The sequence below is a fragment of the Taudactylus pleione genome, unplaced genomic scaffold (assembly GCF_031769625.1).
Source record: "Taudactylus pleione unplaced genomic scaffold, aTauple2 ptg000039l, whole genome shotgun sequence".
In the NCBI taxonomy this organism is placed as follows: domain Eukaryota; kingdom Metazoa; phylum Chordata; class Amphibia; order Anura; family Myobatrachidae; genus Taudactylus; species Taudactylus pleione.
In genome coordinates this window covers 6,197,567-6,210,702 of record NW_028284441.1, presented here as the reverse complement: position 1 = coordinate 6,210,702, position 13,136 = coordinate 6,197,567, and positions in this window count along the sequence as shown.

Genomic DNA, 13,136 nt, shown 5'->3' with positions numbered 1-13,136 from the left:
AAGGGTTCTGTAACCCCCGAAAGTACACTCCAGTCCAAACCAAAAAAAAAATTATTTTCTGTGTTTGTTCATTGTGTGCGCAGTAGCCGCATGTGCTTCAACAAAGTAGTGCCAAGCGTGTGCCTGTGTCATAAGTAAAGGGCCGGCTGGCTTGACCGTTAAAGGGTGCTGTAACCCCCGAAAGTACACTCCAGTCCAAACCAAAAAAAAAATTATTTTCTGTGTTTGTGAATTGTGTGCGCAGTAGCCGCACGTGCATCAACAAAGTAGTGCCAAGCGTGCGCCTGTGTCATAAGTAAAGGGCCAGCTGGCTTGACCGTTAAAGGGTGCTGTAACCCCCGAAAGTACACTTCAGTCCAAACCAAAAAAAAAATTATTTTCTGTGTTTGTGAATTGTGTGCGCAGTAGCAGCACGTGCATCAACAAAGTAGTGCCAAGCGTGCGCCTGTGTCATAAGTAAAGGGCCGGCTGGCTTGACCGTTAAAGGGTGCTATAACCCCCGAAAGTACACTCCAGTCCAAACCAAAAAAAAAATTATTTTCTGTGTTTGTGAATTGTGTGCGCAGTAGCCGCACGTGCATCAACAAAGTAGTGCCAAGCGTGCGCCTGTGTCATAAGTAAAGGGCCGGCTGGCTTGACCGTTAAAGGGGACTGTAACCCCCGAAAGTACACTCCAGTCCAAACCAAAAAAAATATAATTTTCTGTGTTTGTGAATTGTGTGCGCAGTAGCCGCACGTGCATCAACAAAGTAGTGCCAAGCGTGCGCCTGTGTCATAAGTAAAGGGCCGGCTGGCTTGACCGTTAAAGGGTGCTGTAACCCCCGAAAGTACACTCCAGTCCAAACCAAAAAAAAAATTATTTTCTGTGTTTGTGAATTGTGTGCGCAGTAGCCGCACGTGCATCAACAAAGTAGTGCCAAGCGTGCGCCTGTGTCATAAGTAAAGGGCCGGCTGGCTTGACCGTTAAAGGGTGCTGTAACCCCCGAAAGTACACTCCAGTCCAAACAAAAAAAAAAAATATTTTCTGTGTTTGTGAATTGTGTGCGCAGTAGCCGCACGTGCATCAACAAAGTAGTGCCAAGCGTGCGCCTGTGTCATAAGTAAAGGGCCGGCTGGCTTGACTGTTAAAGGGGACTGTAACTCCCGAAAGTACACTCCAGTCCAAACCAAAAAAAAAATAATTTTCTGTGTTTGTGAATTGTGTGCGCAGTAGCCGCACGTGCATCAACAAAGTAGTGCCAAGCGTGCGCCTGTGTCATAAGTAAAGGGCCGGCTGGCTTGACCGTTAAAGGGTGCTGTAACCCCCGAAAGTACACTCCAGTCCAAACCAAAAAAAAAATTATTTTCTGTGTTTGTGAATTGTGTGCGCAGTAGCCGCACGTGCATCAACAAAGTAGTGCCAAGCGTGCGCCTGTGTCATAAGTAAAGGGCTGGCTGTCTTGACCGTTAAAGGGTGCTGTAACCCCCGAAAGTACACTCCTGTCCTAACCATAAAAAAAATTATTTTCTGTGTTTGTGAATTGTGTGCGCAGTAGCTGCACGTGCATCAACAAAGTAGTGCCAAGCGTGCGCCTGTGTCATAAGTAAAGGGCCGGCTGGCTTGACCGTTAAAGGGTGCTGTAACCCCCAAAAGTACACTCCAGTCCAAACCAAAAAAAAAAATATTTTCTGTGTTTGTGAATTGTGTGCGCAGTAGCCGCACGTGCATCAACAAAGTAGTGCCAAGCGTGCACCTGTGTCATAAGTAAAGGGCCGGCTGGCTTGACCGTTAAAGGGTGCTGTAACCCCCGAAAGTACACTCCAGTCCAAACCAAAAAAAAAATTATTTTCTGTGTTTGTGAATTGTGTGCGCAGTAGCCGCACGTGCATCAACAAAGTAGTGCCAAGCGTGCGCCTGTGTCATAAGTAAAGGGCCGGCTGGCTTGACCGTTAAAGGGTGCTGTAACCCCCGAAAGTACACTCCAGTCCAAACCAAAAAAAAAATTATTTTCTGTGTTTTTGAATTGTGTGCGCAGTAGCTGCACGTGCATCAACAAAGTAGTGCCAAGCGTGCGCCTGTGTCATAAGTAAAGGGCCGGCTGGCTTGACCGCTAAAGGGTGCTGTAACCCCCGAAAGTACACTCCAGTCCAAACCAAAAAAAAAATTATTTTCTGTGTTTGTGAATTGTGTGCGCTGTAGCCGCACGTGCATCAACAAAGTTGTGCCAAGCGTGCGCCTGTGTCATAAGTAAAGGGCCGGCTGGCTTGACTGTAAAAGGGTGCTGTAACCCCTGAAAGTACACTCCAGTCCAAACCAAAAAAAAAATTATTTTCTGTGTTTGTGAATTGTGTGCGCAGTAGCCGCACGTGCATCAACAAAGTAGTGCCAAACGTGCGCCTGTGTCATAAGTAAAGGGCCGGCTGGCTTGACCGTTAAAGGGTGCTGTAACCCCCGAAAGTACACTCCAGTCCAAACCAAAAAAAAAATTATTTTCTGTGTTTGTGAATTGTGTGCGCAGTAGCCGCACGTGCATCAGCAAAGTAGTGCCAAGCGTGCGCCTGTGTCATAAGTAAAGGGCCGGCTGGCTTGACCGTTAAAGGGTGCTGTAACCCCCGAAAGTACACTCCAGTCCAAACCAAAAAAAAAATTATTTTCTGTGTTTGTGAATTGTGTGCGCAGTAGCCGCACGTGCATCAACAAAGTAGTGCCAAGCGTGCGCCTGTGTCATAAGTAAAGGGCCGGCTGGCTTGACCGTTAAAGGGTGCTGTAACCCCCGAAAGTACACTCCAGTCCAAACCAAAAAAAAAATTATTTTCTGTGTTTGTGAATTGTGTGCGCAGTAGCTGCACGTGCATCAACAAAGTAGTGCCAAGCGTGCGCCTGTGTCATAAGTAAAGGGCCGGCTGGCTTGACCGTTAAAGGGTGCTGTAACCCCCGAAAGTACACTCCAGTCCAAACCAAAAAAAAAATTATTTTCTGTGTTTGTGAATTGTGTGCGCAGTAGCCGCACGTACATCAACAAAGTAGTGCCAAGCGTGCGCCTGTGTCATAAGTAAAGGGCCGGCTGGCTTGACCGTTAAAGGGTGCTGTAACCCCCAAAAGTACACTCCAGTCCAAACCAAAAAAAAAATTATTTTCTGTGTTTGTGAATTGTGTGCGCAGTAGCCGCACGTGCATCAACAAAGTAGTGCCAAGCGTGCGCCTGTGTCATAAGTAAAGGGCCGGCTGGCTTGACCATTAAGGGTGCTGTAACCCCCGAAAGTACACTCCAGTCCAAACCAAAAAAAAAATTATTTTCTGTGTTTGTGAATTGTGTGCGCAGTAGCCGCACGTGCATCAACAAAGTAGTGCCAAGCGTGCGCCTGTGTCATAAGTAAAGGGCTGGCTGGCTTGACAATTAAGGGTGCTGTAACCCCCGAAAGTACACTCCAGTCCAAACCAAAAAAAAAATTATTTTCTGTGTTTGTGAATTGTGTGCGCAGTAGCCGCACGTGCATCAACAAAGTAGTGCCAAGCGTGCGCCTGTGTCATAAGTAAAGGGCCGGCTGGCTTGACCGTTAAAGGGTGCTGTAACCCCCAAAAGTACACTCCAGTCCAAACCAGAAAAAAATTATTTTCTGTGTTTGTGAATTGTGTGCGCAGTAGCTGCACGTGCATCAACAAAGTAGTGCCAAGCGTGCGCCTGTGTCATAAGTAAAGGGCCGGCTGGCTTGACCGTTAAAGGGTGCTGTAACCCCCGAAAGTACACTCCAGTCCAAACCAAAAAAAAAATTATTTTCTGTGTTTGTGAATTGTGTGCGCTGTAGCCGCACGTGCATCAACAAAGTTGTGCCAAGCGTGCGCCTGTGTCATAAGTAAAGGGCCGGCTGGCTTGACCGTAAAAGGGTGCTGTAACCCCTGAAAGTACACTCCAGTCCAAACCAAAAAAAAAATAATTTTCTGTGTTTGTGAATTGTGTGCGCAGTAGCTGCACGTGCATCAACAAAGTAGTGCCAAACGTGCGCCTGTGTCATAAGTAAAGGGCCGGCTGGCTTGACCGTTAAAGGGTGCTGTAACCCCCAAAAGTACACTCCAGTCCAAACCAAAAAAAAAATTATTTTCTGTGTTTGTGAATTGTGTGCGCAGTAGCCGCACGTGCATCAACAAAGTAGTGCCAAGCGTGCGCCTGTGTCATAAGTAAAGGGCCGGCTGGCTTGACCGTTAAGGGTGCTGTAACCCCCGAAAGTACACTCCAGTCCAAACCAAAAAAAAAATAATTTTCTGTGTTTGTGAATTGTGTGCGCAGTAGCCGCACGTGCATCAACAATGGAGCAGCGCCAAGCGTGCGCCTGTGTCCCATAAGTAAAGAGCCGGCTGGCTCATTTCTTAAAGGCTGGTGTAACCCACAAAGTGCACTACTCTCCAGCAAAAATAAAAAAATATTTTCTGTGTTTAGCCGCACGTATATATCAAATCGATATAACATAAATGGAGGACCAAACTTTCTCCGATAAAAATAAAATAGAGAAAGATCAAGAACCACTTCCTCCTAGTGCTGAAGCTGCTGCCACTAGTCATGACATAGACGATAACATGCCATCAACGTCGTCTGCCAAGGCCGATGCCCAATGTCATAGTAGAGGGCACATACAATCCCAAATGGCAAAGTTCAGGAAAATGACCTTGAAAAAAACATTTAAATCATCTGAAGAGAAACGTAAACTTGCCAATATGCCATTTACGACACGGAGTGGCAAGGAACGGCTAAGGTCGATCCCTAGTATGTTCATGACTAGTGGTTCAGCTTCACATGACGATGGAAGCCCTCCTCCCACTAAAAAAATCAAAAGAGTTAAGCTGGCAAAAGCACAGCGAAGAACTGTGCTTTCTAAGAAGATATCACAAATCCCCAAGGAGAGTCCAAGTGTGGTGGTGGTTGCGATGCCTGACCTTCCCAGCACTGGACGGGAAGAGGTGGCTCTTTCCACCATTTGCACGCCCCCTGCAAGTGCTGAAAGGAGCACCCACAGTCCACTTGCTGATATGCAAATTGAAGATGTCACTGTTGAAGTACAACAGGATGAGGATACTGGTGTAGCTGGCGCTGAGGAGGAAGTTGGCGAGGAGGATTCTGATGGTGATGTGGTTTGTTTAAATCAGGCTCCGGGGGAGACAGTTGTTGTCCGTGGGATGAAAAAGCCCATCACGGTCATGCCTGGGCAGAAGACCAAACATTCCACCTCTTTGGTCTGGCAATATTTCTATCCAAATCCGGACAACAACTGTCTTGCCATATGTACCATATGTAAAGGTGAAATAAGTAGGGGTAGGGACGTCAACCACCTAGGAACATCCTCCCTTATACGGCACCTGCAGCGCGTTCATAAAAAGTTACTGTCAAGTTCAGAAACTTTGGCTAAGACCGTAAGCAGTCCAGGGACACCTAAATCCCGTTGTCCTGTTGTATCCAAGCGCCTGCAAACCACACCGTCAACTCCCTCCTCGTCAATTTCCTCCTTAGTCAGGATCGGAAGTAGTCCTGCAGGCCATGTCACTGGCATGACTGACTCTCCTATCGGGATTCCTCCGGAGGATCCTGCATTGCTACGCCTACTGCTGCTGCTGCTGCTGTTGCTGCTGCTGGGAGTCATTCATCATCCCAGAGAGGAAGTAGGAACACCACTACTTTTACTAAACAATTGACGCTCCAACAGTCCTTAGCGAGGAGGATGAAGTACGACAGCAGTCATCCTGAAGCAAAACGTATAACTGAGGCCTTGACTGCTATGTTGGTGTTAGACGTGCAACCGGTATCCGCCATTAGTGCAGTGGGATTTAGACAATTGATGGAGGTAGTGTGTCCCCGGTTCCAAATCCCGTCTAGATTCCACTTCACTAGGCAGGCGATACCGAGACTGTACAGAAACGTCAGAAAAAGTGTCCTCAGTGTCCTGAAAAATGCCGTTGTACACAATGTCCACTTAACCACGGACATGTGGACAAGTGGAACAGGGCAGACTAAGGACTATATGACTGTGACAGCCCACTGGGTAGATGTATCACCTTACGCAGCAACAGCAGCAGCGTCACCAGTAGCAGCATCTCAGAAACGCCAGCTCGTTACAAGGCAGGCTACGTTGTGTATCACCGGTTTCAGTAAGAGGCACACCGCCGACAACCTCTTAGAGAAACTGAGGGAAATCATCGCCCAGTGGCTTACCCCACTTAGACTCTCCTGGGGATTTGTGATATCTGACAACGCCACCAATATTGTGCGGGCATTACATCTGGGCAAATTCCAGCACGTCCCATGTTTTGCTCACACAATAAACTTGGTGGTGCAGAATTTTCTGAAAAGCGACAGGGGCGTGCAGGAGACGCTTTGGGTGGCCCTAAAAATTTCTGCCCACTTTCGCCATTCAGCGACTGCGTGCCGAAGACTGGAGCACCAGCAAACACTCTTGAACCTGCCCCACCATCACCTGAAACAAGCAAGAGGTTGTGACACGGTGGAACTCAACCCTCTATATGCTTCAGAGGATGGAGGAGCAGCAAAAGGCCATACAAGCCTATACATCCACCTATGACATAGGCAAAGGAGGGGGTATGCACCTGACTCAAGCGCAGTGGAGAATGATTTCCGTGTTGTGCAAGGTTCTCCAGCCCTTCGAACTTGCCACACTTGAAGTCAGTTCAGACACTGCCAGCTTGAGTCAGGTCATTCCCCTCATCAGGCTTTTGCAGAAGCAGCTGGAGAAAGTGAAGGAGGAGCTAAGATGGAGCGATTCCGCTCGGCATGTTGGACTTGTGGATGAAGCCCTTCATTCGCTTTGCCAGGATTCCAGGGTGGTCAATCTGTTGAAATCAGACCACTACATTTTGGCCACCGTGCTCGATCCTAGGTTTAAAGCCTATGTGGTGTCTCTCTTTCCGGCCGACACAAGCCTGCAGAGGTGCAAAGACCTGCTGGTGAACACACTGTCAGCTGAAGCGGAACGTGACACGTCAACGGCTCCTTCTTCATTTTCTCCCGCAACTGGGGCTGCCAGGAAAAAACTTAGGTATCCTAAGCAACCCGCTGGCGGTGATGCAGGGCAGGCAGGACCAAGTTTGGACATCTGGTCCAGACTGAAGGACCTGGCAACAATTTCTGACATGTCTACTGTCACTGCATATGATACTGTCACCATTGACAGAATGGTGGAGGATTACATCGGTGACAGCATCCAAGTAGGCATGTCAGACAGTCCATACCTGTACTGGCAGGAAAAAGAGGCAATTTGGAGGCCCCTGTACAAACTGGCTCTATTTTACCTGAGTTGCCCCCCCTCCAGTGTGTACTCCGAAAGAGTGTTTAGTGCAGCCGGGAACCTTGTCAGCGAAAGGCGTAGGAGGTTGCTTCCACAGAATGTGGAGAAGATGATGTTCATCAAAATGAATTATCAGCTCTTCCAGGGAGACCAGCCTCCAGAAGGTACAGAGGGACCCGTGGTGGTGGATTCAAGTGGGGACGAGTTAATACTTTGTGAGGATGAGGATGTACACACTGAAGAGGGTGAGGAATCGGTGGATGAGGAGGATGAGGATGACATCTTGCCTCCGTAGAGCCAGTTTGTGCAGGGACAGATTAATTGCCAGCTTGTTTTGTGGGGGCCCAAACGAACCAATCATTTCAGCCACAGTTGTGTGGCAGACCCTGGCGCTGAAATGATTGGTTTGTTAAAGTGTGCATGTCCTGTTTATACAACATAAGGGTGGGTGGGAGGGCCCAAGGACAATTCCATCTTGCACCTCTTTTTTTTCTTTGCATTATGTACAGTTTGGGGCCTAGTTTTTCAAACTGCCATCCTGTCTGCCACTGCAGTTTCATGCCTAGATGGGTCACGTGTTTGTGCCGCCCACTCGTGTCGCTTAGCATAGTCATCCAGCTACCTCGGTGCAACCTTTTGGACATAAAAACACTATTGTGAGGTGTGAGGTGTTCAGAATAGACTGGAAATGAGTGGAAATTAAGGTTATTGAGGTTAATAATAGCATAGGAGCAGAAAAACCTACAAATTCTGTGATTTTAGCTGTTTTTATGCTTTTTTAAAAAAAAATACAGATCCAAAACACAAAACCCAGAACCCAAAACACGGAAGGGTGGTTTTGGCAAAACCAATCCAGATCCAAAACACGAAGAAAGATCCAGATCCAAAACCAAAACACAAAACAAGAAAAGTGGCCGTTGCACACCCCTAGTAATAGGTAGATACTCTGCTATCTGGAAGGCAGCCAATGAGTGTCCAGTATATATTTGAATAAATTTCCCAAGTAAAAGGATTTATATCCATGCTTTTACTATCTGAACTGCTCTTTATTATATCACATCTCAGTGAACTTCAGCCACACAAATTCACAGGACTAGAAAGTCTCTTATACACTACCCACATTTAGCTGAGTGCTGCGGCATTGACGTTAGACATTATCACAAGTTAAGTATACATAGGATAATAAGCAATACTTATAAGAACAGGGATGTGTAATCAGGGTAGGCAGGGGAGACTGCAGAGTTTTGACTATAAAAATTATTAGAATAATATTATCATAATCCAAAGAAGACATATGTAGCTTATAATTATCTTCTTTGTATTATTCTGATCGTTTTTATAGGCAAAACTCACCAAAATTGCAGCACTCCCTGGAAATACAGGGAGAGACGAGGGATGAGTCAGTAAGGCAGTAAGAGCTCAGCCTCACTTCTGATAGCCAAACACTGCATGGAGGTGGGGGCTGGGCCACAAAGCAGCCAATAAAACACAGAGAAAAAGAGCTAATGGAGGCATGCCTTACTGTGGGGCAGAGGTGCCGACATTCTGGCTGCCCCTTCCGGGAGGGGGGGTTTTGGGGGCGGAGCGAGGGTATGGCCATGTGATCGCGTCATTTTGGCCCCTCCCCACTACACAATGCCAATAATCCCGGTATTGTGAAGCAGGGCACAGGGCCAAAATGACCAGGCCCCCCCTGCCGGGGATTCTCATGTAATCACGGGGTGGGGGGGGGGAGGGAGGGTTATCAGCTGCCGGGAGGCTCCCGGCCAAATTGAGAGGGTAGGGAAGTATAGTGTACACTCTAGCTCCGGCGGCAGGCAGGGCTCCGGAGCTAGCGCGCGAGTCCGAAAAGGGCGTGGCCATGAAAAGGGGCGTGTCTATAAGACACGTCCCCTTTTCGTCATACTTGGGGGCGTGCCCGGCACTTACGGACACGCCGGGCAGCCCCCAAGCGCTGCAAACAGTGAGAATAGATGCCGGGCGCATGCGCCCGGTGTCTATTCTCCGGCGGTGAATAGAGGGCAGAAGGAGGGCAGGGTGCCGCGCCCCGCTAAAACAGCCTAGCGGGAACGCTAGAAGTCTGCTGGGGCGGGGGGGGGTGCCTTGAGCTCTGATGGACACCACTGACGATCAGGTGACCAGTACAGGAAATACTCAGACTATTTAGCAGCAGGGAAGGAGATGGAATGTACAGGAAACACACAGAACACTGTCTGGGGCTTGTAAATCACATTGTGACAGGATAGGGGTTTTTCCTGCAGACCCCATAGCTGGCACCTCATCACTATGCAGGGACCGGCACCTTCTGTGTAATGTATGGGGAGCTACCCTGCTAAGGGGAGATCTATGTGTGTTTGTGGGGGAAATCTTTTGTGCTAGGGGAAATCTGTGCTAGTGGGAAATGTGTGTGAGGGGTGGATCTGTGCAATGGGGAGATGCGTGTGGGGGAAATCTGTCCTACAGTATATATGTGTGGGTAAATCTGTCTCTGATACAAGCCAGTGCCTCCCCAGCCATTGACCTTACTGCACGTCTCTGTATAGGAAATACCTAAAAACTTCTTTTAAACTTTTAAATTAGCAATCACAGTTTCTTTTGAAAATGGCATGAAATGTGTAACTTTAAAAAATATATACAGCCATGGGCAAAAGTTTTGAGAATGACACAAGTATTGGTTTTTACAAAGTCTGCTGCTTCAGTGTTTATGATGGCAATTTGCATATACTCCAGAATGTCATGAAGAGTGATCAGATAAATTGCAATTAATTGCAAAGTCCCTCTTTGCCATAACAATGAACTTAGGGCCCGATTCAGACCCGCTCTCTAGGATGCGTTCGCACACAGCCAGCCGATCGTTTGCAATCTGCGCATGCGTATGCATCGCAATGCGCGAGCGCGAACCAGTGAGAGCGATCGGGAAGCGTATGGTCGCTGCGCATAGACGGCCCAGCTGAGTGAGTGATAGGAGAAGCCGTTTGTGGGTGGTGACAGAGCCTACAAATGGGGGAGTGGAGGTGCAAATGCAGGCGTGCCTGAGCATCTTAACGCCATTTCAGAGGTGTGGATAATTAAGAGGCAGCGTCATAGTACACGTCACTTCGTTGTATTTCACACTGAAGAACTTGCAGTACTTGTGCTAGGGTATGGTCAGTCACAAGTGCTACGTTCGCTCCCGATGGCACTCGATGTACCGATGGTTGTATACACATACACAGGCAATGATGTGCGCAAGGGGGCATCTTAAGACAGGCTGGTGGGTGTCTCCAAACACAAAATGATTACACGCCAAGACATAGTGGGCGTGCTTATGTCTTGCCGTGCGATTGTCTGCCTTGCTGTCACTTAGCTGAATTTGCATACGCATCTAGCGAGCATACGCATCTAACGAGTGGGTCTGATTGAGGTCCTTGATCCCAAAACAAAATTTCCATTGCATTTCAGCCCTGCCGCAAAAGGACCAGCTGACATCATGTCAGTGATTCTCTAGTTAACACAGGTGAGAGTGTTTACGAAGACTAGGCTGGGGATCACTCTGTCATGCTGATTGAGTTAGAATTACACTGGAAGCTTTAAAAGGAGGGTGGAGCTTGAAATCATTGTTCTTCCTCTGATAACCATGATTACCTGCAAGGAAACATGTGCAGTCATCATTGCTTGCACAAAAAAAGGCTTCACAGGCAAGAATATTGCTGCTAGTAAGATTGCACCTAAATCAACCATTTATCGGATAATTGAAGAACTTCAAGGAGAGAAGTTCAATAGTTGTGAAGAAGGCTTCAGGGCCCCCAAGAACATCCAGAAAGCGCCAGCCCCATCTCCTAAAGTTGATTCAGCTGCGGGATCGGGGCACCACAAGTGGAGAGCTTGCTCAGGAATGGCAGCAGGCAGGTGTGAGTGTATCTTCACGCACAGTGAGGCAAAGACTTTTGGAGGATGGCCTGGTGTCAAGAAGGGCAGCAAAGAAGCCACTTCTCTCCAGGAAAAACATCAGGGACAGACTGATATTCTGCAAAAGGTTAGGGATTGTATTGCTGAGGAGTGGGGTAAAGTTATTTACTCTGATGAATCCTCTTTCAGATTGTTTGGGGCATCTGGAAAAACGCTTGTCCAGAGAAGGAAAGGTGAGCGCTACTATCAGTCCTGTGTCATGCAAACAGTAAAGCATCCTGAGACCATTCATGTGTGGGGTTGCTTCTCAGCCAAGGGAGTGGGCTCACTCACAATTTTGCCTAAGAACACAGCCATGAATAAAGAATGGAACCAAAACACCCTCCAAGAGTAACTTCTCCCAACCATTCAAGAACAGTTTGGTGACAAACAATGCCTTTTCCAGCATGATGGAGCACCTTGCCATAAGGCAAAAGTGATACCTAAGTGGCTTGGGGAAAAAACATCAAAATTTTGGGTCCATGGCCAGGAAACTCCCCAGACCTTAATCCCATAGAGAACAGAGAACTTGTGGTCAGTCCTCAAGAGGCGGGTGGACAAACAAAACCCCCCCACAAATTCTGACAAACTCCAAGCATTGATTAGGCAAGAATGGGCAGCCATCAGTCAGTATGTGGCCCAAAAGTTGATTGACAGCATGCCAGGGTGAATTGCAGAGGTCTTGATAGGAAGGGTCAACACTGCAAATATTGACTCTTTGCATAAACTTAATGTAATTGTCAATAAAAGCCTTTGACACTTATGAAATGCCTGTAATTTTACTTCAGTATACCATAGTAACATTTGACAAAAAGGACTAAAAACACTGAAGCAGCAAACTTTGTGAAAACCAATACTTGTGTCATTCTCAAAATTTTTGGGCATGACTGAATATTATTATTAATATTATTATTACACTTGAATATTATTATTCAAATATCAACATGCAGGGTGTAGCAAGGACGGAACAACCGGAGCTCGTGCTCCCAATGCCATGGCCTAGGTTGGGTGCTCCACAGGCTCCTTCTCAGCTGAGAGTCTGAATCACCGCTGAGTAGACATAGCAGCGACACTCTGTGCTCTCCTTTTGGCACTAAGCACCTCCTTCTACCATGCTACTGCATACCTGTATTCTGTGCATGCTGTACACCCTGACTGGAGCAAAACTGTCAACAGTCTCCTTTTCTCTGCCTCCTCTGAGCTGGGTCCCACAGGAGGAGAGAACATGGCACCTTTGTCCCTGCTACTGAGTGGAGGTCTAGCCCAATGATTCTGTTGAGAGTCCAGGTCACAGCACCTGTGACTTGGAGGAGTCTGAGGGGTGAGCCTGATGAGGTCATGCCTTACTGCTCTGATGCCACATGTCAATCAGTTGCACTACTGTGACATAATATGTATAAGGGGCACTACTGTGGCATAATTTGTTAAGGGGCACTACTGTGGCATAATGTGAATAAGGGGCAATACTGTGGCATTGTGTGGAAAAGCGGCACTATTGTGTGTTGCAAGTTTGTGGATGTTTTTTCTCTAACCGATGACATGAAGAAAGCTTTGGATAAAGCCAAGAAATCTGGGGAGAGTGGGGAGGATTCTTGCTATGGCTTTCACCATTGGCTCAGCGGCATACTGGTTTTTTAGGCCTGCTGCCTCGAAACGCGCCCCTTGGAGCACCGTAATATCATTAAGTATATTCATTTGGTGCACAATATTTTTCGTTAAATCCATGGGCTTTGTTCGGAGAGATTGTGACGAACAGATTTGTAGGAAGCAAAATGGTCAGCTGGTTATGCCTCTGGGCCGTAAGTATATTGAGGTCTGGTTAGCAGTTACCCAGGAAGCTAAGGCGCCTGCAGAAGGGGTGCAGAGTAGGCAGGCTACCCTCTCTTTGCGTGGCGGTGGTAATGTGCTCGGTAAGGGGAAGTGTTTTGTCTATAATGATT